Raw genomic sequence first — 24,084 nt, 5'->3', positions numbered from 1 at the left:
TGTCCCGTTCACCTTGTTCGTCCTTGTTCATTTCGCGCTTACTTACATGGTGTTGGCTTAGCTGCAGTACGCGCCCCACGAAAGGGCGGCTTTGATGAATACGTGGGGAGTTAAGCGAGCCGTACACTGACGAAGGCCAAAGTCAACTATTCCGTAAACAAAAAGAGTGTTTGGCTATTGTGTGGGGACTGAGCAAGTTTCGTCCTTACCTATACGGTCGTCCTTTCGACGTCGTAGCACATCATCAGGCTCTTTTTTGGTTGCCTTCGCTGAAGGATCCCGCCGGCCGTCCTGGCTGCTGGGCACTCCACCTTCATGAGTATGATATCCCTGTTGCGTACCGGTCGGGACGGAGGCATACTGACGCCGACACCCTTTCTCAATCCCCGCTGGCGTTGGATGTCGATTGCTTTTTCACAGCAGACCACAGCCTGACCTATGGCGCCATAACGGACATGGTGGCTGAGCAGCGCAAAGATCCTTAGATTTTTTCTATCCTCTAAAGATTTGTCGCACTCACGGGCAGCTCCTGTGCCTCGATCACTACGCCGTCAAGCTTCCCACTGCACGTTTCGTGACGAGCTCCTATACCGCCCGAAACTATTTCGCCGAAGGTCGAAAATGGCTACTCGTGATTCCTCGCCACTTGCGCCAAGGGCATTTCTGCTACATTTCACAGCGATGCGCAAAGTGCTCACGCTGGAAACCTTAAAACCTACGAGAGCCTCCGATTTTGCTACTACTCGCGAGGGCTGTATTTCTTTGACGCCAAGTTTGTTCGACCTTGCGAAGGCTGCCAACGGCGGAAGTCTCCTCCGCAGCACACCAATGCTCCACCACAGCCCTTACGGTTCCCAGCGTAGCTTTTCGACCGGGTAGGCATCGAACTCTACGGCTCACTCCGAAGGACAGTCGCCGGTAAACGCTGGATTTATCATCGCCGTTCATCACTTAACGCGGCATGCCGAAACAGCTGCGCTACCGGCCGGCTCGGCTCGAGACGTCGCATCTTTCCTTCTACGCCATTTCGTTCTTCGTGACGGTGCTCCTCGCCAACTACTGAGTGACAGAGGTCGTGTCTTTCTATCCGGAGTCGTGGAGGCTCTTCTAGCCGAGTGTCACGTAGTTCATTGGAAGAACACGTCCTACCACCTTAGACTAATGGCCTGACGGAAAGGTGTAGCCGTATCCTTGGCGATATGGTCGCCATGTACGTCTCATTGGACCACTCTAACTGGGATCTCGTGGGATCCATGGCAATCGATGATGGATAAATTCAAACTAGGCCGGCTCACGGTGTTGCTCGTTCCTCCGTTCTAGACGTATGCTTATAATACGGCCACGCAGGCGACCATAGGATTCTCGCCATTTTTTTTACTGTATGATCGTGAGCCCTCCTGCATGCTGGATACAGGGCTTGCGTACCTACCTGACGCCTCTGAGTATGCACCACTGTCTCACATCGCTCGACACGCCGAGGAAGGTCGCCAGCTAGCCCGACGATTTACATCGGAAGAACAGCAACGCCAAAAGGCGCGTCACGATGACTGGCTTGCAGCTCCAACAATTACAAAAGGATCATTGGCCATGCCTTTGGTACCATTCCCAGCTCCCGGTCTTTCGTAGAAAATTATTTCCAAATACCAAGGGCCTTACCGAGTTCTCAAACAAACGTCACCTGTGAACTATGTCGTTGAACCTGTAAGGTCCATGTCGGACCGCCGACGTCGTGGTCGCGAGACGGTTTACGTCCACAGGCTGAAGACATATTATGACCCGCTCGTCTTGTGTTCCCCGTAGGTCGCCAGAATGGCTTCCCTTTCCGGTAGGGGTATTGTAGTAAGCATGTTGCGCCCACGAGAACTGGGATGAGCTTTCGTCACAACGGGCGATTCTCCTTGTGTGGATATGCACCAGACGGCGCTTGATGAAGAGGACGCTCTCGTTTAGGGTCAGCCTCACGAAAAGGTGGGCGTTTAGGCTCGCCTATTCTGTGTTGAGGCCTCGTTCGCGAATAAACAAGCCCAGCCTTCTACCGGAACGTCGACTATCTCCTTTACACACACACACACACATACATATATATATATATATATATATATATATATATATATATATATATATATATATATATATATATATATATAGACTGAAAAGATAAAAACTCACACAGAGCGCGAAAAAAATAAGGTTAGTAGAGACAGAGACAAACGAGAAAGACTTAGAAAATAAAAATAAGTTTACTGACGTTTCAGGGAGAGGACTCCCTTTCTTCAGAGTACCAAAGAAAGGGAGTCCTCTCCCTGAAACGTCAGTAAACTTATTTTTATTTTCTAAGTCTTTCTCGTTTGTCTCTGTCTCTACTAACCTTATATATATATATATAGGGTTTGGAAATGAGGGGCTCGTTAGGAAATACAGAAAGAAATGCCGGCAGTCTACAACGCCAAAGAAGGCATAGGGGAGTGGTTAGACTATTTTTTTATCGTTAGTGACGTTAAAAATAGTCACTAACGTCACTAACGGTAAAAAAATAGTCTAACCACTCCCCTATGCCTTCTTTGGCGTTGTAGACTGCCGGCATTTCTTTCTGTATATATATATATATATATATATATATATATATATATATATATATATATATATATATATATATATTTATATACGGAAGCGTGAAGCAAATTATAATTTAGTGCCCTTCCACTCTGTGAAGAAGCATGGCCAGCAAAGCTGCGGTGCTGAGCCTCAACGTGAGCTTTGACCAGGTCGTAGTCCGAGGGGTGCACGAACCAAAACACGTTTGTTTGTAATTTGCGATTGAGCGTTGTTCCTGGTTAATTAAATGAAAGAACTTTTGCCGGACTAGAGTTTTGTTCGAAAGGACAAGCGTGGGGCTGTCCGTTTTCGTCCCGTGGAATCCCATATGTATTGACAGCGGACAAGTATTCCACAATATTTACAACTTCACTGTGAACCATGCAGTTTTGAGACGCAGTTCGCGGTCCCTTCCTGGGACGCACTTCCTGCCGCCGCCGCAGAGACTCACCGTCGAGAGAACCCACGAGTGAGTGCTGCCCCAGCGCAGTGCAGCCATCAGGAGTGATTGCTGAACTGCGAGTTACGCAACCGGTCGTGCGCATCTGAAGCAGATGTTGTGGAACGCGCAAATGCGACCTCAGCCAGTTCTTACAGAGCAATGAGCGACGCAACTGGTGGAACTGCGTCGTCTGCCGCGGCTGCTAGACGAGCTACCAGAATAGCTGCGCCTAAATATCGCATTGGGGAGTATCGTAATCACCAACCAGTTTTTAAACGAAATACAAGCCGTCTTGTATGAAAATATGAAGGCCCTAGCAGTGGCGTAAATCCAGAAAAATCACAAAGGGGGACCCACATCTTGCCAAGGCAGCCATTTTGTTTTGTGCTTTATTTTCATTTATATACAAATTACTATCGTGATTTGAATTAAAATAAGAAAAACGAGCATGCTTTCATACCTCACGTAATTGCCCTGTGCTGTTGCAGACGTTAAAAAAAGATCAATAAGAAATACTCTGTACAATATGAGTACTGATCACCTATGACATGTTTCGTAGCTTTCGACACTTCTAGAGGGTCCAAAAACGAGAGCGCGGTTTTTGCACGCACTGAAAAAGTTTTTCAACAACCCTGGCAATATTATGAGGTCTGTAATGTCTTGATGAACGTGTGCCAAAGCCATGCAGTTGAGGCGTTCCTCCCCCATCGTACTACGAAAGCCATGTTTTCAGTCTTCTCGAGGCACTGAACGATCTCTCTGCTTCACAGGAAGAGACCGGCATCACTAAGATAATCCTGAGAACACTCTCCACTTCCTTGAAATACTGGCGGGTGGACGTGTGCATGTTCTGGAGTACTGCTGCTACGTCGTCGACGGACTTGAGGTTGCAGTGTTCTTCGTGCAACAAGCGCACGCGAGACACGACTTTACCGATATCGATGCTCTTGTATCGTCGGATCACGTCCAAATGTGCTTCTGATGACCGGTTCAGAAGGACAAGTTCCACTGCCCTGTACTTCACGATTCCCTCAGAATCTGGATTAAACCTCTTCTCAATGCCCGCTACAGCTGCATCAATTATTGAAAAAAATATTCGTCGAAAGTAGGCCCTTGCTTCAACTGGGGCGTCACTGGCACTCCCGTTTTCGTACCTCGCTGGGCGCCGTCGGGACCTCGGCGGTTCCACAGGATGCACTTTTCCATCTTCGGCAGCTTTGGCAGTCTCATCAAACAGTTCACTGAACATCTCCACAGAGCGCAGATGGCGAAGCTCACGCTTGGATGTCTCCACGACCTGGAGCATTCCGTGGACGGTTGACGAACGTCCTTGCAGGTATGTGTTTAAGTCCTCCAGCACAGAGAACACCCTCAACGGTATTTTCAAGAGGAGACGCGTGTTTCCCGACTCCATGCTGTGTAAAATGCCAGATATCTTCGCAGACTGCTCGGCTGGTGCTTCCTTCATCATTTCGTCAAGAGCAGCAATTATGGCATCGTGTTCGTCCAACGCGGCAGATATAGATGGCTTTCGGCACAAGAAGCGCGTTGGGCAAAGGGGTTTCATGTTTTTCTCCGACTTTCTTTCACAGAAAAGTTGCTTGAACTTTCCGGAGCGTGCTGCGAGCACACCTAATTCCCTAACGGCCATGAGTGCATCGCGAAGTTCCGCAAAGCAGTTGGAGACATCACCGGCTACAAGGTTGGAGCTGTGAGCTCCGCAGTGAAAGTAAACTGCAAGCGGGTTTTCCGATTTTATAATCGCCTGACAGCCATTATACTCCCCGCTCATGTTGGCAGCGCCGTCGTACGTCTGCGCATGGCAGCCAGAGAGGGGCAGCCCCACCGTGCTCAAGAAATTAGTAATGGCTTCCGCAATGGTCGCTCCTCTGGCATTCGGCAGGGCACAAAGACCTAAAAACACCTCAACTGGTCGCAGATCTTCATCAACATAGCGCACACATACGCTCTCTTGTTCGATGCCAGCAATGTCTCGCGTGCCATCTACGATGATAGCGTAGATGTCTGTTGGAATGTTGTTGCTCAGTTCCTTTTGGATCGCCTTTCCGAATAGACCAATTATTTCATTTTAAAGTAGTGGAGACGTGTACGTCGTGTTGCGTCTCATACAGACCGTGAATTCTGCATTGTCTTCTTCGCGTGACATGAGGTACTGGTAGAAGTTTTCAGTGTTGCCAAATGTTGACGAGCAAAAGTAGCTAGATGGGAACGTGAAAGTAGCTAGAAGCAGAGTTACTGGATATAGACAGTTGCGAAACTCCCCATAGGCCCCATGTATCGAAAGCCGGTCTTCGTTGCCCCCCTGCGCCGGGGCAAGCACGGGGCAAGTTGATTAGCCTGTCGTCTGTCGGCAGGACGTTGTAGCAGTACTCAAGTGCTTGCGGCTGCTGCCGTAAGTCATAAAAAAAAGCCGCAAAAACACAAGTAAATTTTACGTAATTATTGTGTTTTAATTTAAAAAGCAGTCTTTATTTTACAGAAGAATTTTGAATAATAATAGTTTAGCGAAGTTCCGTTTTCATCTCCTAGGTGCCGCGCGCGTCGACTTGCCCCTCAGCTTCCACGGAGTGGGGGGGCTAGCGCCGCCCGGATTCTGAAGCGGAGTTTCGCAACTGTCTATATTGAGTAACTCTGGCTAGAAGTAGCTAAAAAATCCAGCAAGGAGCTAAAAGTAGCTAAATATTTTCAAGTGCTTCTTTAACATATTCTGGGTGTTTAAAGTATTTATTGGCAGCTGTATTTTCTTAAACGGACAGACAACCGATTTTTGTCGCGTATATGTTCTCTAGCTCATATGAAAGCCAGCGTTTTATATAGCCCGGTAACCTCAAGCAATTTCAGAACAAATCGGCGGAAATAATTTTAATTTATTTCGGCGAACCACATCGGAAACAGGTTTTACCTGCTTTCAGTGATTCCGCTTACACCTTGTGCACGTCGCCGATTGTGGAAAACGAACCTTCTTTTTATTTAGCGGGAACGGGATGGTTATTTCTGCTTGTGCAGTACTTATTAGTGACAAAAACAACAGTTGTTTTAGCTTTCAAAGGTAAATGAAAGATGAATCTCAAGAGGGGGGGGGCACTTGCAAGGGGTGTCCCCCCCCAGCCCGAACACAAGGGGGGTCAGGACCCCCCTGACCCCCCCATGATTTACGCCACTGCCGCCCTAGGGCCTTTTTAATTTCGTATGATTTTTCCCATGCTTTGGGGGTGTGGCGCGCAGTTTTACGATTCCGGGGATTTCAGTGCGCTCCACAACGTGGGGCTACGCTCGCTAGCGACTCCTGTCTACATCTCTCCAGGACCGGAGATGATCTGCTGGATCCTAGCCATTTAGAGCTTTGTTGTAATGCAAGTTAGGAGTTTTCTAGGCTAATATTAAGCGAAAGCTTTAGGTGCTCCAACAAGCCAAACTGCACTGTGCTTGCTGTGATCCGTTTGACAACGCGGGAAACACTGCGAAGTGTAAATAAAAGGTGATTTGGGTGCGTATGAGAATATCATCTCCATTTGCAAAACACGAGCCAAATGTGTACTAACGGCGCTAGAGCAGTGCGGCCGCACCTACTGAATGAGAGTTCGCACAGGGGAAGCGCCGCCTACGTTATAGCGCGTGAAAGGGGAATAATATTGTTACGTGGCGGCAGGACAATGATGAGGCTAACCATGGGCGACAATGAAGTGATGTATTTACAAGATGTTGCCGCAGAGCGATGCGATCTATTTACAAGCGGCCATGATCGCGCGGGCCAGCCGCATCCTCTTCGTCGTCTTCGGTGACGGGTTATGGCGCTATGGGGCATTGTCCACATAGGTGTTCCGTGACATCACCCCCCCGTCGGAGGACGACCGACCCGGTCGAGGCCAGGGCAAAGACAGGGTGGCGAAGCGAATGATCAAAACGATGAGAACATGTACAATGAAGTCCTACGCGCCACTGCTGATGTTGATGGTCGCGGTGAGCACCGGCCCCGGAACAGCTGTGACCACCGCCGACCCCACGAGGCAGCGTCCAAAGCTTGCGGAGAAGCGCCGGAGATCTGGGCGGGGGGACGTCGTCGGCTATACGTCTGGTCGTGGCTGGTCAGTTCGTCTGGTCTCGGCGGGGCATGGGCAGGGGACACGGGGCTGGGGAATGTCGCGTCCGTGGCTCACCGGGGCTGGGGCGGGCCGACGCTTTCCAAGAGCCAGGATGAGACCGCTTCACGAGGCGAGACGGGGAGAAGCTCGGGGCCGGGATGGGACTGGAACCCGCACCCTCCACCAAAATGTTACGTGGCGGCAGGACAATGATGAGGCGAACCATGGGCGACAATGAAGTGATGTATTTACAAGATGTTGCCGCAGAGCGATGCGATCTATTTACAAGCGGCCATGATTGGTTGGTTGGATGGTTGGAACCAGAAATCAGTGGCGCGGCGCGGGCCAGCCGCATCCTCTTCGTCGTCTTCGGTGACGGGTTATGGCTCTATGGGGCATTGTCCACATAGGTGTTCCGTGACAATATGGCAGGTGCCTTGAACAGTAGCAGTAAAGACAGGGAAAGCTATGCTCCAGTAGAACCTTTGACATGAAGTGTCGCCTGTGTGCCCGTAAAAGAATTCCATGCCAAACAACTAAGAAACAAATGCAAACACTCTGCAAAAAGGCTTGAACACGCAACGCTGGGGCAAGCCTTATGCTTCCGCATCGAAAGCATCGTAGGATGATTCAGTCCCTTCCAGGGGCATATCTGTCACCTGTTAAATTTGGTCTTCTAGTCACTTTTAATTAGCCGAGGACGCATGTTTCGAACAAAATGTTACTGTTTTTATTCCGACGTGGCCAGTATTTAGGGCGTTAACTAAATAGAACTATTTCTGCTAACGATTACACACTATATACGTACCTACCCTATACCACTATTTAGGGCTTAGTACTAACTTGCTAAGCGTTGTACGATCCTGCTACAGGGAAAGCTAGCGACAGTGGTTCTTGAATGTTTCTTACTTACCCGCTTCTTGTGTGTGATATGACAGCGCCTGCACGACAGTGCAGTTGTTTTCCAGGTACAGGATTTTCCAGTTTGGTGGTAAAAGAGAATACCCATTCGTCGCTGCGGAATGAACACTTATGAAACACGTATTTACCAGTATTAAATTTTGGCAAAGAAATAAAAGAATGTTCATTTTTTATATGTCCGCTGCGGCTTGTGCATTTTACCAAGTACTTTTTCGTTTTCAGTAACATTATTTTTTCTCCTAATGCTGTGGAAAAAAATTAGTGACAGTTCTGCGTGGTGGGGGGGGTAGAAAATACCCATTGAAAGTAATATTGAAACTCCCAGAGGAATTATTTAAATTCAAAATATCAAACAAAATAGCGCAGGGCGTTAACACGCCTTGTGTGCTAGATGCATCTTGCTAATGTACTGAGAATAAACCGTGCAGGCTGGTAATAACCATGTTTGCTTCGACATGGAGAACTGGCGTTAATGGGATCTATAGCATGTTGGGGCAAAATTCTCGGTATGCTTCTTTTTGGCTTGTGGCTGTTATGTGGCTAAAAGTGGTTAGAGATCTTTTTATTTATGCATTTCTACAACAGTTTTCACGCGCGCACACGCATTGTTAGGCTAACGTGTTTCAGTGAGCATTTCCATATCGGCCAAGAATTTCTTATGCACGTCATCAGAACTACGTACTCTTCACTCTCGACGGGTGCCTTTTTCTTGTATAAGTGCACTGACGTATTGGTTTCGCTTTCAGTAATTAGAAACAAGAACTTCCACTCATGTTGTGTCAAATAGTATTAGTAGCACTAATAACGTATATGAGGGCAAAGAAACCTGGAGGACGTGGCCAGCGTTGTGTCACGTGGTTCCGACAAAGGGTCTGAACTTCATCGGCCTACCATTAATGTGTTCACATTCTTCTTAAATGGCTTTTAAGTGCAATGCACTTCTTAAGCGACCCTGAACCTGCGTCCACCGGCGATGTCCGCATCACATACCCACGTGGGGGATTGGCCAGGAATCTCCTCGTCTTCCTTGGCAACGGGGGGAGATAACAGCCAAGGGAGCGTAGCCCTAGTTGTGATGTGTCGCAGCGTAGCCCGAGCGTCCCAGCCTGGTAGCTTAGGCAGTAACCTGAAGCCACTGATGGAGCAATGCCTCGTAGTCTCCCTCCAGGATCGTCGCCTGGAACTCCGGTCGGTAGGCCTGAGGCGTCGTCAGGCCCCGATCACGCTGGGGTCGGCACCAGGAGCGTAGCCTGGGCGTCTCGTCTTCCTCCTTCTCCCAACGCTTGCCTCACTCCTCTTCTTCCTCACGTCTCTAAGTTCACTTCAATGCTGGCACATTTCACGCCCGTCTGCTGGGAACATGCCCTTTCGGGGGTTTTGACACATACCCATTCGTGAAGTTGCTCATGACACACATCTTCGGCGTGCTTTTTGGATATGACCTTTCCTATGATATTTCAAACAGGTTGTCCCGATCAGGCAAAAACTTCTCTTTTGTTTATGCCAGACACATCGGAAAAATTCTTTGCACGGTTTTGGTGTTTCTGCTTGGGCTTTCTGTATGGGTCCAATTGCTACGTAGCAAACACCTAAATAAGGGACATTCTTCCGTACAATATCAACGACAATAAGACATTCTGAAAACGCCAGCATGCCATCTTCCGTTACAGGTACTCGGTCAACGTATGCTCGTTGCATGAGGCACACTAAGAGGACCCGCAGGATCTTGTTAATAGTGCTCTGCCAATGGCACAATTCTGACTGTTTGGGGAGCTTTGCCCATAAGAATTCACCTTCCAGCTAACACCTACGGTGAGTACTAGCACGTTATAAAATCACGAATGGCTTTGGGGAGACACGTGCCCTGAACACTTTCTTAGCAGGAAGGTCTGTTGCCTTGAATACCTTCAACAACCAATAGGTCATTAAAACAAGATACTCAAGGAAACGTGTCTATTTTGGCTGCGGGGCACTCGGTTGACAAATAAAGAACACGTCAGCAGCTTTTTATAAGAAGCCGTTCTCTCGATCAGACTTCGGATTGTCCCGCCTGGTCAAGTTGCCTAGCGAGGTCGCCACTGCTGTCTTGGCTTTAGTCGTAGCGGTTGTCTACTGGCTTGTAGTCTACAAAAGAGAGATCCGCTGGCGTGTGGACTGGTAAACACTTGTACAACAGCTGAAAAAAGCCACCTACAAACCCTATCTCGCTGGCAGTCGTCACGTTGCTTCGTTGAGAAAGGGAGACAATTCAACGTGATCAGCTAGTTACTGTCACACGTTTATCATTGCGTAATGGCATGGAGATATGGCTGCGGGGAATGTTTTACCACGTCTTTTATTCTTTTTCCGGCGTATCCGCATTGCCGCCATAATGATTAACTGTTGTGCTAAGTAGTACCAAACTCCCCACGCCACCCTTTTTGCGCAGGCGCCTCCACAGAAGTGGGGTTGCTTTTTCTCGCACAGCCGCTGACGAATGAAACGTACAGGGCTAACGCGGAGCAAATGCTACATAGTGACCCTCCCATTTTTGCCCCTTCTCCAACAGCCCTCGGGTCTTAGAAGACCGCCCGTGGTACCGGTATACCGCCCCGCGATTAAATTGTGGGAGCCGATGGGAACGGTACTTATCTCCAGGAGCTCTGAGACGAGAGGACCGACAACCGCTTCTGAGTGACGCTGCGTCGCTCATAGGTCGCTAAGAAACACGTGGCCTTCGAAGACCTTCCCGGTCGCCGGTCTGCAACAGTAGGGCCGCAAACACTAAGATCAGCGAAAAAAAGCTGTGTTACTCAGCCACTGCTAAGCTATTGCTTTACAGAGTGTATGTATATAAGTGTTCTATAATAGTGGAAGTTATGTTGTGTGAGAGTGGACCTGAATCCTTTACTGTGCCCAAAGCAGGTGGCCTATTCGCTTAAAAGAAACAGAAGGAGCTGTGAGAAGTGTATGGCGTGCTTGTGTTATGTCAAGACGTTTTGTCACACGATATTTTGTCTTGCGTGAATGTTTGACATAGTGTGAAGAACTGGACGCGTACTGTGAGTGTTGTGGAATTGCGACGGGATTCGTTTTGGGAGAGACCAAGAGTATTTACTACCTTGGATGAGTAAACAAGAATAATTGGTTTAAATGGCTGAGTAGCCAGGGCGTCAAATTAAGATCCTAATAGTCAGTAATCTGGCGGGTTACAGAAGGAGGATATAATATCTTTCTGTTCGAAATATTTGTATAACTTGCAACCAATTTCAGGAAATATGTAAAACAAATGGCGTGACATGAACACGAGTGTTTTGGAAAGCGAATCCCACCTCAAACAGTGTGCTTATCAGTCTCTATTTGGATCCATTCATAAGTAACTATTTCAAGTTATTTTTTTTGTATTTTGGTATTTCACTTTGAGAAGCACGCGAATTCGTTATTTGCAATGCAATAAGACGTGTATATTAGTTATATGTTTAATGCCCATAGAATTCTGATGTATTATGATTTCCCTAAACATTATTTGCAACATTTGTTGTGGTAAGTAGTTCAAGCCCGTTTATGTACTCCCTTTCGGGGAAGTTATAGTGGCAGGACTTGATTTTGGGTGAGTTGGGACATTTTGGTGAAGAAACATGGGCTTTGCGCAAAAAGGAACAAACACATTAAGGAGAGTAGCGACGAGCGCAGAGGAGTAAATCTACATAAGAGTGGACAGACACTGCATTAATGATTGTGTGCGTGTGCACGACGCCTTTGTTAGAAACGCAAAAAGTTGGAATTTCCCCGCTCACTGTCTGGCATGCGCATGCGTTCCACATTTTAAATAGGATCAAGTTCTGAGCCGAAACAGCCACACTAATGCGTGTGAAATGCTAGAGGCCTACAAAATTTGAAATAACAGAGGAGATTGTGCGAGTGGCACATCGGTGTTCCTTCACAAACGGCAGATTCTTACCTTAACTGTTATTTTTAAAATGTGATTTTCCTGCTCCCAGCGAGTATTCTGTTTGCAATAATTGCGCATAAGCGACCTGAGAATAAAAGTGCTGATATATGCGGTATGTTTAAAATATTTCAGACTAGAGTTTAAGCTCGTCCAGTCCCTCCAGCATATTGTTGTTTTTTTTTTATTTCGGGAAGCCCGTGCTCATTAATATTGCAAGTGATGCTAGGCGTGACTACTTTTCAATTTCTATGTAGAGTTTCGTGGCTCACTCTGTGTATTATGCTGAAATAAAGGTGTTATAGAAATGTCGTCGGAGTTCCTTACAAATCAGCCTCCTTGCACCGTGTAATTTGGGGTACTTTTTTGCCTAAGCCGCTGCTGCCGTGTGCTTGAGGATGGCGCTGAAGTTTACTTGGGGAGCGTGGGGCTGACACGGAGGGAGCGGCATTGGTTCCGCTAACAGCTGGACAAGCGATCGACTGCCCAACCACTGACAACTGGGAAGGCGATGCTGTGGCACTTTTGCTACCGGCGTGAACTACAAAAACTTTTGAAGCAATACGAAGTCCATTTCTCGGCAATGTGTAGGTGCTGGGAGTTAGCGCCCTTCTGCCCTCTGGCGAAATGCTCGGCGTACATCGTGTGAACTAAAATGAAAACCTATCTCGCTCCCCCATGAAGGAAATCTTTCGGTTGGCACTAATGCTGATTTTTTACGAGTAAGCTTCTCGCATGTCCTCGAATAGGCAGGGTGAAGTTTCTGACAGTTGATTTGTGTGATGATTAGAAAACGGCAGCTTCACTTTAGGTTGGTAATGGCCAGCTTATTTTGAAGGGGTTTTTCTGCCACATAAGTGCGGTAGCGATTAGGTCACGATGACCGAACAGTTGCTGTGCCCGTGCAGTTTAAGCTTGAGGCATCGACATTAGCTTCATATGCACATGGTCGTGGTATGACCATGGTCCTGGCTTGGTATTTCACGACTTGATTTTTATGGGTTTGCAGGTGATCTGCCTCTGTTTCCTGAAATGTGCCGTGGGGATCACACCTTGGGAGCTGTTAAGGTTGCAGTGGGGCGTGACGCTGACGTCCCTATTCACGATGTTGCTTTCGGTGAGTAGTTGAGCGGCTCGTTTCGGGTTTTCCACACTGACAACAACTTCACAATTGCTGTGGGTTCTCTCTGGCTCTGTCTGAGTATTTTGTGCAGTGAATATTCTATCTAATAAAGGTCAGAGTGGAAAGGATATTTCAATGTTGCCACTTTTCTGGGGCCAATAAGGTTTCTTTACTGGGTGTTTGTAAACGGTATTGGGAGCATTAACAACACAGGCAATGGTGCTGCAGGGCATTCTGGCTTTATTGGGATGGCAACTGATTTCCCACAGCTCTCGGCTCCTAGTCAGGTGCTACGACCGTCTGCCGGAGGTCGACCGGGGCCACCATTTCAGGCTTGTTCTCTTAAGCTTGACACACATTCCTAGTCTTTGTCGCTGCCTAGGTTTTGCGTAGTCGATACCAGGGATGTAGACGCTAATCCTAATGATTCAAGGAGCCCCGTGCGAGGTTATATGAATTAAATTACAAAACAGTACAAACTCGGGAATAATTTTTAGGATGCACTCATCGCAAACCTGATTGCTCCGTTGAGAAAAGTGATCCTGTTTTGGCGAGGATGTTAACGTAGGTTTTATTCTCAGCAAAGTAACATGAAAGTTCCGAGAAAATGTATGCTCAGAAAAGAATATAGGGAATATTTTGGTGGCTTAACCACTCGTTGGCGAATTTGGCTAGTTTCGGTTTCGGAAATTGGGGCGATCCTAGCGGCAGGGTGCCGCGGCGTAGCCCTTTCCTTTCCCTCAGCGTTTCTTTATTTCCACACCGTGCATGCTTCCGCGCCTCCTCACGCATGCGAAGCAGCTCGCCGGGGCGCACGGTAGAGCACACGGCCAAATTCTCCTCACTAGGGGAGGATTTGGCGCTGTTGGCGCGAATTACGCGGTACCACGGTAGATGGTACAGAGGACGCTCTGTGAGTTAACGTTGAGGTAATGCAAGGGCACACTGGTAAACATTTTATCTTCACTGGCCTATTTCACCCTAAAGACTATAAACAGCAATGAGTTTAAATATTCTGCATTCATACACTAGTGTAACACTTGTCAAAGTTTCCCTAAAATACGTAAAACAATAAAATATTAGAAGATATCCTCAATTAACACTAAAAGATTACGTAGAAGCACAAACAACATTCAGGTGTGAAGGAGCGGCAGAAGATTATAACAACAGTGCTGAGTACCTACTAGATTTATAAAGAAATCTTAGTTGAATAGATTTTTTAGTCGAGCATATCGTTCTTAAACTGTATCTAAGAAAATAGTGCTTCTGGGGCTAACTATTGGCACTGAAGCCAACGTGGCCATGCAGAACGTGACGTTATTTTTGAAATAACGCTACGTTCTAAATGGTTGAGACAACTGGACGTGTCTTGCTCTCACAATTTTGCTTTTTTCAAGGTGGTGGACCATTCAGTTCAGCGCAGGCAGACGCAACTGCCATAAATTGCATATAAGGAAAGCTGACGGGGACCGTAGGGCCACGTAGTACTGTGATTATTGTTGGGCATACAACAGCTTCATCCTAACGCATGTGCTAATTTTTCTTTGAAATATCGGTACGATGTGACCCGTAATCACCGCAACGTGAATGTATATACACTAGCCAGCTCTTTGCGAACATTACATGGGAGACCTTTGAACCAGAGGGTAATGGTCAACATCTTGCAGCGACTTCTCCAGAGGGAAGGGACATCGACTGGACATCCGTCTATAGAAAAGTCTTTTAGCTCTTATGATCTGCGATTCGTGCGTTCAGTGAAAGTTGTAGCTTGTGCAGTAAGTGCCGATTGCGGGTGTTGTACAATTGCCAGGCTAAAATGCCGTCGGAAAATGTTAAAATAAAAAATGAAGCAAATATTTTTTCTGGAGTGCAAAGTGTGTCGTTTTGGTGGTTTCATCATTACCTTGAGATAGGGATGAGTTGGTCATATCGTATATGTTTTCGTCCGAAGTGTTATAAAACGTCATTGTTACATATGCACTCGCTCTGGAAAGCAAAAAAAATTATTGTACTTATTACAACTTCTTCTTAAGAAAAAAAATGCGGCTCCAATCCATGCTGTGAAGGTAGATGGACTGCGAAGCTTTAAACGACACCAACAGCGACTGCCCATGTGACGTAGCGTGAATTCTCACACGTGGCAGTACAAAGAAGGAAACTGTTTACAAGTGAAATGTACGTAAACACAATGCACAATGATATTCAGGGACAATTACTGCACAATAATATTCACGAGTATTTTATGTTCTTCTACTTCTTCAGGCTGTTCTGTCATGATTACTTCATGTGGTCCACTCAAGGTAGCTTGGAATGAACTGAATGAGGTGCTGTACCAGTATCCCTCTTTATATATCCCTCTTTATGAAAGCGCGGTGGCGTCAGTACGTAATTACTATGCTTTTGGGTACCTTTACAATCGGAGTAGCTTACACAACCATTATCATTACCAGTATGACCAGTCCCCCTGGGTATGCACTTCTGTCAGTGAGTACGTGGACGCCTTCTTAAGAATGATAAATTAACGCGATTTCTATGCTGGTGCGTACTTTTGCACTCAAAGTAGCATACGAAACCGTACTTTACAAGGTATGGCCAGTCTCCCTGGGGAGGGGTGTGCCTGCTACCGTAATATTTACCGGTATTGCCAGACCCCATACGTAAGCATGTGCCTTCTGTCAGTCAGTATGTGGACGCCTTTTTAATGATAGTAGGTTTACGTGATTTCTATGCTGTTGTGTGCTTTTTCACTCAAAGTAGCTTACGCAACCGTAGTCTTTACAAGGCATGGCCAGTATCCCTGGGTAGGGGTGTGCCTGCTACCGGAATCATTACCGGTTTGGCCGACCCCTATGTAGGATACTGCCTACCTGCCAGCCCCTGCTGTGAGTATGTGGACGCCATCTTAATCATGACAATTTTCTGCTGACAACGCCGTGACAATTTTCTTGGGTGGTGTTTTTTTTCTTCTTCTTTCTCTTTTTCTGGTGTCTTTACTTTCGTGGTCTACCCAAGGTAGCCTAGAATCAACTGATGAAGGTGGTATATTGTGTCCCTTTTTATATATGAAACCGTGGTGCCGCCGGGTGGTTCAGCTGGTCCGTCCTCGCTGTCCATGGCGGTGGCAACTGGCGTGACTCCCGTTGCCGTCCGTGTGCGGAGGGCTCCGCTCTCACCCCTTAATGCGAGCGATTTCGATTATGGAGGAAGGGAGCAGCGGATTTCCGCCAACTCCTGTCACTGGCGAGACAGCCTACTCGGATGCAGCTCGTCTGACATAATACGGATGGTGGCTTCGAAATACCCGTTCAAGTTTTCTTTGCCCGGGTGCGTTACTCGGCAATGCTGCGTTAGCATCAAGCTGGCAGGGCTCCTATAACTCACTAGCAGCAATATCAGCTGCTGGCGCCAACCGCCATATTAGCGGCTTACAGGCGCGCACTCATACACGCATTCTGAACCACCCTAGGTCGCAACATTACCAGCTGCACTAGACCGAGCACCCACCGCAATCTGAGCGGCTTACGGGCGCCCGCACACACACATCTATACACTGAATCCCACATAACGCTCGCCCACACACCCGGACTATCCCCGATCGCAGCATACAGGCTGCCGTAACGCCAGCGCCCACCGTGTTACAAGCGGCTTACGGGCGCGGCTCTCCGGTGATATTCGCCTGAGGTCCGTCTCTTACAAACACTGACGATCGCCTCCCGAAAAGAACGAACCCCCTGCCGAGCCACGCGAAGCTCTTACGGCCCGAATGCAATCTCGGGTGGTACCTTCTCCACTTTTCCGACCACGAGACGCAAGCACCCACTAGCGTGGAGGCGGTTTCGTCTCCCTTCACACCATCCGTAGCAAAAGAAAAAGACTGACCTTCAACGTCCTCCTCGCTCTTTGTCAAAGTCGCATCGGCCAAGTCGAAGCGCTGTAGTCACGGGTTTATGGTGCGCATTTGCGTACTACCAATCGCTGCATCCTTGTAGGCAGAGCACGCCGCACCATTCGGTGTTTGGGGGGTCAATTCATTGCTGCCGCCGGCGCGTGTGCGCGGGCACGGCGCGGCGGGGGAGCCAACCCGCCGCCATGTTGACAGTAGGCCTACCTGCCTCCAGCCTCCTCCCGTCGCTCCGTCGTTGCGTTGTTTGCCATCTTGCCTGTATGCGCCTCAACTGCGTTTGCAGTCGAGGCCCTGCGTTGGGGCGCCAATTTGTGGTGTGGGTCATACTCCGACGATCCTCCGCACGCGGCTGCCGTGTAGACGGCGCTGGCGTGAGAGGCAGGCAAGAGACAAAGGCAACCGATGCCAACCTCCAAGGGGGGTTTATTCCCAAAACCTCCCCTAGCTGGCCCCGTCTTCTCGGTCATCGACGGGTCCCGCGTTGCTCGAGCGGCCGGAGTCGTTCGACTCCGCCGCTACCGGTGGACGATGATCCGTCCCGGCTCGAAGGGGAAGGCGCCTGGTCGCTCCGCTGCCGCACCAGCCGCACGCCGTCTCGTCCTCGCTCGGAGCGGCCGCCCGCCGACACGGAGCACCGCAGCCGAAGTCCGCCGCTCTCCGCAGCCGCCTCCCCGCCGAAGCGACTCCGAGCTCCGAGCTCCCAAGCGCGCCGGTGGCGCCATCTCGCGACGCCCAAGCAAACCCCTCTATTCTTGCCGTCTTGTTGCGCAACCCCGCGCAAGCCGCGCGGCCGCGTACCGAGTCGGGATCGCGGGCTGCCACAATTCCCACAAGCTTTGCTGTAAAACACGCGGATGTCGTGCAGAGGTTTATTCGTGGGATTTAAACGATCGTTTTTAGTGCCGGCCAATATATATATTCAGCCTAATTTGAAAACATATCTAAGTAGAGATAAATATATTTAATCACGGAAACCACATAGATTGTATTCAACAGCATGCTTCTGTTACACATACGTCTACAGCCATGGCTGTTCTAACTCTCTCTCAGATCCTTCCCTCCGCCCTTCATGCAAACAAAGTCACAATGGGAATGTTCTGAGATATTAGGAAAGCACTTGGAGCAGTTTGCCGTAGGCTGTTCCTACAGAAGCTGGAAACACGGGTATGTGAATAGCTCAAGAAGTTCTTTGAAAGAGTCATCATCCACACAACGGAAAGTGTTAATTGGTATGTCTGGTTCTGCTCATACAGCAGTCACGTGTGTAGTACCTCAAGGCTCAGTATTCGGGCCAATTTTTTTTGTCATAAATGACCTATGTGGCTCCGTTCCTTTTAAGAGTTTTTAATGTTCGCAGACGACACTGTTAGTTTCATTGTTGTAGTTTTGCAAACACCAAAAGTAATGTCGTAGTGGAATAATCAGGCCTTTCAGAGTGGTTGTTTCTTTACAAAAATAAATACTATTAGCAATAAATAAAATTTGTAGTTTTTCAAGTGTAAATAACCTGGGGGTAAATTTCGTTGAGCTGCAAAAGTAGTAGAGTTGAAAACTTCTGTCGTGTTAAATGTGACCTCTTTTTGGTCAAGACGTACAGTGTCCTAGGTAGAAAACGCTGCCTTACAAATTGCTGCAATGAAACGTAAGCAGTAATACACGGAACCCATTTAACCCCTCTTCGAATATTACGAAAACGATCGTTAAGAGCAGCAACGTATTCTCCTGTTTATTACCAAAAACAGCACTATATTTGAGAACTTATAGTTGCGTATTACCTATATCTTTTTCATTAAATATTTCCCTCTTAGTCAACAGCACAGTAATTTTTGGCTCGCCTTTCTCTTACTTTGGATTCATTAAATATTCGTAAGATTAAACAGCCTACAAATGGGAATATCAATTTTTGTGTACGTGAAATCATGTATGGCTAAACGTTCATCGAGCTGTTTGGTACAAAAGTTTAGAATGTATTACCAATTGGAATTGAACTTGTAAGAAATTTTCAGTGGACATGTAAACTGCTTTACTTGTTTAATCAAAATGCACATTTTTCTGATCATGCCAATATTATATTTTGCTTTTGTGCATTTTATCTTATTCTGCAATGAATTTGCACGCTTATGAATTGTAGCCGACTCTACGCTCTCTAAAATAGCCGCAGGTTGGCTTCACCACAACACTCCAAAACGACAAATCATCGTGACCAAATTTATAAATTCGGCGAATGACGAGGCACCGCATGCGATTTAAGCAAAATAGAGTATCTTCACTGTGACAACAGCCCAAGACGTTCATCTGCGCTGCTGTCACAGTGAAGATACTATATTTTGCTCTAATCACAAGCTGTTACTCTTCATTCGCCAAACTTATAAATTTGGTGACAATGATTGGTCATTTTGGAGTGCAGTGGTGAAGCCTTTCTGGAGCAATTTTGAACCAGGTAGACCTTTCCTATCGCACTAAATATTCGTTTCAATATTTCGGCGAAACATTTAATAATGTTGCCTTAGGATGAAAAATCTGCAACAGACGGTACATCCCAAGAAAGTTTAAACTGCTTTCGAAACTATAACCAAGTCTAATGAAAATTCGGCAGAGATTCCTCCTTTATAACAGTATCATTGAATATCGACACTGTCTGGCCGCATCACGCGATTACAATGGCGAAGCTTTAAATTTAACTTCCGGAACCCCTTAGGCCGCTGTCGGAGATGATACGTGCAACAAACGCCCGACGAGGCACAGCATTCCATTTACACTCCATTTACAGTGCACTCCATTTACAGCGGGTCATGTTTCTGCTGACCTGAACACCTGCTGCGGATTGATAATGCTGTGGTCGCCAATAGCGGGGTCTAACTATCTCGTAGCCCGATATCATGAGGCAGCGAAATTACTTAAAAGGGGCTGATATGCAGTGAGCGAAACCACTAAAGTTTTCTTTCTGTGTTCACAATTACCGGTATATATTATCATAGCTTTGAAGGTTGTTCATAGTAATACCGATGTTTCTCGATAGTAAATTCCAGATACGGTTTGGCAAATATTATCGGGTGTAGTACCGTTACGTTAGAGCGTTTTAGGTAGGCTTAAGACACTTTGACGTTTAGCGAAAACATTCAAGAGCGGTGATCAAATTGGTATACAGATTATATGTGAGAAGTAATCACCAGCAATTCAGAAACATTTAAAATAATGTAATGACTGCTTTTTAATAAAAAAAAGCTAGTGTACACAAAGCAACAGCCGGACAAACACAAATGAGTTGACGTTATGGTGGTTCGATCTGCAAGCAGTCTCGGGGAAGATTGACACACTCGTAGCCGTGTCTGCAATTATCCGTAATGGCTTCCAGAGAATGCGGCGGTCGCGGTGACTCTTACAAGCTAGGTGTATTTTTAGCTTTAGCATTAGCGCTGAAGTTTATTTATATGCGCGGGAGGGCCCGAAGGGAGCGCTTGAATCTTTGTTTTGCTAAAGCCTCTAAAGACGGCGACACGGCGACACGGCGGCTAAAGACGGGTAAAGACGGCGACACGGCGGTCGTCGCGAGGCACGCGCTCACGAGCGCTGGCCATTTTCTCGCTCTTGACAGTTCTTTCGAGTTTTGTTTTTGTTAAAACTGCTGTACGCGCCAAAGATGCTGGGCTGTAGCCGCGAGGCACGCGCTCACGAGCGCTCGGCATTTTCTTGGTATTTTTTCCTGCAACGGCAAACTTAGTCAGTAACAACAGCCCCGCTGTCAAAATTGCCCACGGTGGTTATTCTGAAGCACCAAAGTGCCTCCCCACCATTGTTTTTCTCACAATTATGTTTTCCTCCCAATTGGCATAAATCTGAGTAGTCCATAATAGAATTAACAAGTGAAAAAGCGCTCTTACCGTGTTTGGTTTGTCAGGTTGGTTAGGTTGCGGTAGTAAAAGTACATACTAATTTTGTTAGGTTCGGTATCGGGGAATCGCAAATATCCAGTCTCCAGGCATTTAGATTCGTTTTCGGGTCGACTAAAATTGTGCGTGCTTTTGAACAAATAAAAAGATGCAAAGTTTTGAGAGAATAACTGAAACAAAAAAGAAAACACAGTACCGGTTATATTTAGTAGAAAAAATATTAACAGCTGCTTATCTGGGCTTTGCCAGGGTACACGCAGCGCGAGCTGGTAGCTCAGCTCGTAGCGTAGTCGAGCTGGTTATTCTTAACTTTCCTGATTGTCTAGGATAAGCATGATTATAATGCTAACAACTGCTTCAATGACACACACATTGTATACGTACTATGTGACACATGTATATTTATCAAGCGGATCCGGCGCAGCGTCACCAATCGGCCCAGAGCTAAGCTGATTCACAGGCGCACGCAGGTTTTGCTGCGACGCATGAGCCATCGGTTCCACACCGGGCCCCCCCTCGCATGATCATCAAGTGGACCGGGCAGCAACGAGCGTAATGGTGGTAGACGAAGACGCTGGGCGCGTATGGTGTGTGAGAGACGCCGGGCAGTGAGCAACGTTCTGTGCGCCGTGTGACGTCACTGCTCCTCGCGCATGCGCAGCAGGACTTTCCAGGAGCCACACAAAACTGCTCAACCTCGGCCAGTGTAGCTCACGCTACAAAAGACACACACTTGCGGACAACTTTGAAGTCAGCATGTTCGTCTGGTAACTCATGGCTGTTACTCACTACGCTAGACCATTGATTTGTAGGGCGCTATGTCGGGCGAGAGGAAGGAGCCTCAGACAGGACGACCGTTCGTCGCAAGGCAAAACCAGATTCTATTTTAGCGAGCACCAGCGAGACCTCCGTGTCCTCGTGCGCCCGCGCGGCCACTCAGCCTGTGACCCTGCCGATCGGGCTGATGCGCGAGGAGCGGCGCTCGATCCAGCGATGTCGCTGCAGCTGGTGCTACAGGGCTCCCCCCGTGGCGCGTGGCAATGCTGACGCAGCCGGGCAAGCACCGCTGCTTCTGATGATTGTGGGATGCAGTGGCGATGATGATAGTGGCGCTGTTAGCGGGTGAAGCTGCCCCCAATACAGATTAATGCTGTTAACAAAAGTGTTAATTCGTCATTGTAAACGCTGCAATCGTTTGACTCGTCGGAAATTCGGGGTACACGATTTTGCAATTGGTATTTTAAATTTTAAAGCTCTGCTGCGACAATTTGGGGCAGACATGTGTGGTAGTAAGATAAAACCGCTTTTTAAGCTTTGTTTATGTCTATAGTTATTCTGACACATGTGTTTCATGTTTCTAAACAAACCACTGACTGTATTGTGTAGACACGTTGAATATGCAAATGCACGGCTTGAAGTCAGTCCTACTGCTCGCTGCAAATGGTCTGTATTTCTACTTTATTCCAGTTTGAAAACTTCGGAGCCGTATGCGACGTCCGATGGTTCGATTTGCAGGTATCATTGCCCTTTTCTATGTGCGCTTCCAGTGCGTTTGGGAACCGTTTTGGAAGTGTTACTTTGCAGGTTTTAGCTGTGATGTTGTTGCATGGCAGTGAGCCCATTTTATTTAAAAAAAACGCTAGTTTTTGCTTGGGTACTTGAACGCGGAAATTCTGGTGTATCTGTATGTCTGTTTGTCTGTCTGTCCCTGGATTTATTCACCAAGCCAAAGATAAGGCAACGGTACAACGATCCTTGTATATAGCAAGAGTCATGTTTAAATATCTATATCTGATGGCAATGGTCATACTTCTCACCAATGTTGAGCCAAAAGAACACATTATGCACATGTGAGGCAAAACATAAGTGATATTCGTAGTCTTCCGTTATTAAAAATACTTTTATTCTTGACTTTTGTGAAAGAAAATGAAATGCTACAGCCACGGTCGAAAAACAAAGGCGTAGAAAAAGACGCCATCTGGCAGTGGCAATCGGAGCGCATGATTGCGTGTTAATGGCCTCCGTGATCAGCTGTCCGCGCGCCCTTGCTCAGCTGCCGGCTTGCTGGTAGTGGGTAACTCCGAAGACGCCGGGCCTACATTTTCTGCTGCAACGCGGAGCCCGCAGCGATGGATGGCAGAGTATAGAGTACTCTGATGGATGGAATGAACAGCCGCCATGCTTCGGAACTCCTCGAAATGGTTTTTTAGCATTTGTGCTACGCATGTCAAAGTATCGAGGCCATAGCTGCGATGGCAACAAGACGGGTTTATTTCACATGCTCTGTCTCGCACAACGCTCTCGAGAGAACCAACGCGTTCTTTCGGTGATACCGCAGTTGCAAACTTGCTGGGTATAAATTACGTTACGCAAAAAAGGGTTTTGTTTTTGTTATCAAAACGTGCGGTCACAATGCAGCCATGGGAAGACAAGGCGATTTAGTTGAGAATAGACGGTCATTGCTTCGTGCCCATAACGGGTGGCCGTGCTCTTTTCTGTCCTTCGAACCAATGTTTATTGGAAGGAACAATTGTTGTAATGTTGAGAGTGAAAGACGTCAGAAAAGGGTTACGTTGGACGACTCCTGAAAAAAAAGTAATCTGTGTGATAAGTGTGCGTTAAGCCGTTGTTCATTTCAGCTGCCAATAATAAAACGCTTCTTTGAGCAAGTTTTTATTTTGTTCCTAAAGATATACGTGTGCTTACTAAAAAGTGCAAAAATGACTTTAATTAGCACATGCACCTAAATTATGTGAACTTTTTCTTACTCATTTCAACGAACGTCTGTATATTGACTGGTAACTATGCAAATTAGCTTTCATCTTTGGTTCGAGCATTAACTATTTTTTTCGCCCCAAGACGTTGGGAAACACACGTGCGCGAAAGAGTCCAGGAGTCCAGGAGGCATTAAACGCAAAAATACCGTGCCAAGGGTCGGCGTGGCTAGGATATAGTTCCAAAAAATGGCAGATGGCGCAAGGAGAATAAAATTGAAGGCAAAACGGTGAAGTTTGTTCGGGAAATGTAATCTGAAGCTTACGGATAGCGAGTTAAACGCGCATTTCCTGCAACACCTCCAATCCTAGCCAGGGGACGCGTTGTAACCTTCGACATAGAAACCCGTGTTATATACGTGTTTCTCAGGTCTACATTAGCATTTAAGGTAGCATGGTAATTA

At 47.2% G+C, this 24,084-nt stretch overlaps 1 long non-coding RNA gene across 2 annotated transcripts in view; it reads right to left on the bottom strand.

Annotated features, from left to right (window-relative positions):
- LOC144164155 (uncharacterized) overlaps positions 1-24,084 on the bottom strand; it is a 62,579-nt gene that overhangs the window by 23,551 nt on the left and 14,944 nt on the right. The window contains exons 1-3 of one of the 2 annotated variants that reach the window (XR_013321082.1): positions 20,898-21,070; positions 15,016-15,098; positions 8,054-8,155 (exon numbers count right to left, since the gene is read on the bottom strand). This is a non-coding gene — a long non-coding RNA (uncharacterized LOC144164155). Of the gene's footprint in view, positions 1-8,053; positions 8,156-15,015; positions 15,099-20,897; positions 21,071-24,084 lie in introns of those variants that run through there. The other variant, XR_013321083.1, reaches the window with a different exon arrangement.

This window comes from Haemaphysalis longicornis, unplaced genomic scaffold, assembly GCF_048455015.1.
Source record: "Haemaphysalis longicornis isolate Haplotype H1 unplaced genomic scaffold, Haemaphysalis longicornis Haplotype H1 scaffold_13, whole genome shotgun sequence".
NCBI classification, from domain to species: Eukaryota; Metazoa; Arthropoda; class Arachnida; order Ixodida; family Ixodidae; genus Haemaphysalis; species Haemaphysalis longicornis.
This window is presented reverse-complemented; position numbering and strand designations above follow the sequence as displayed.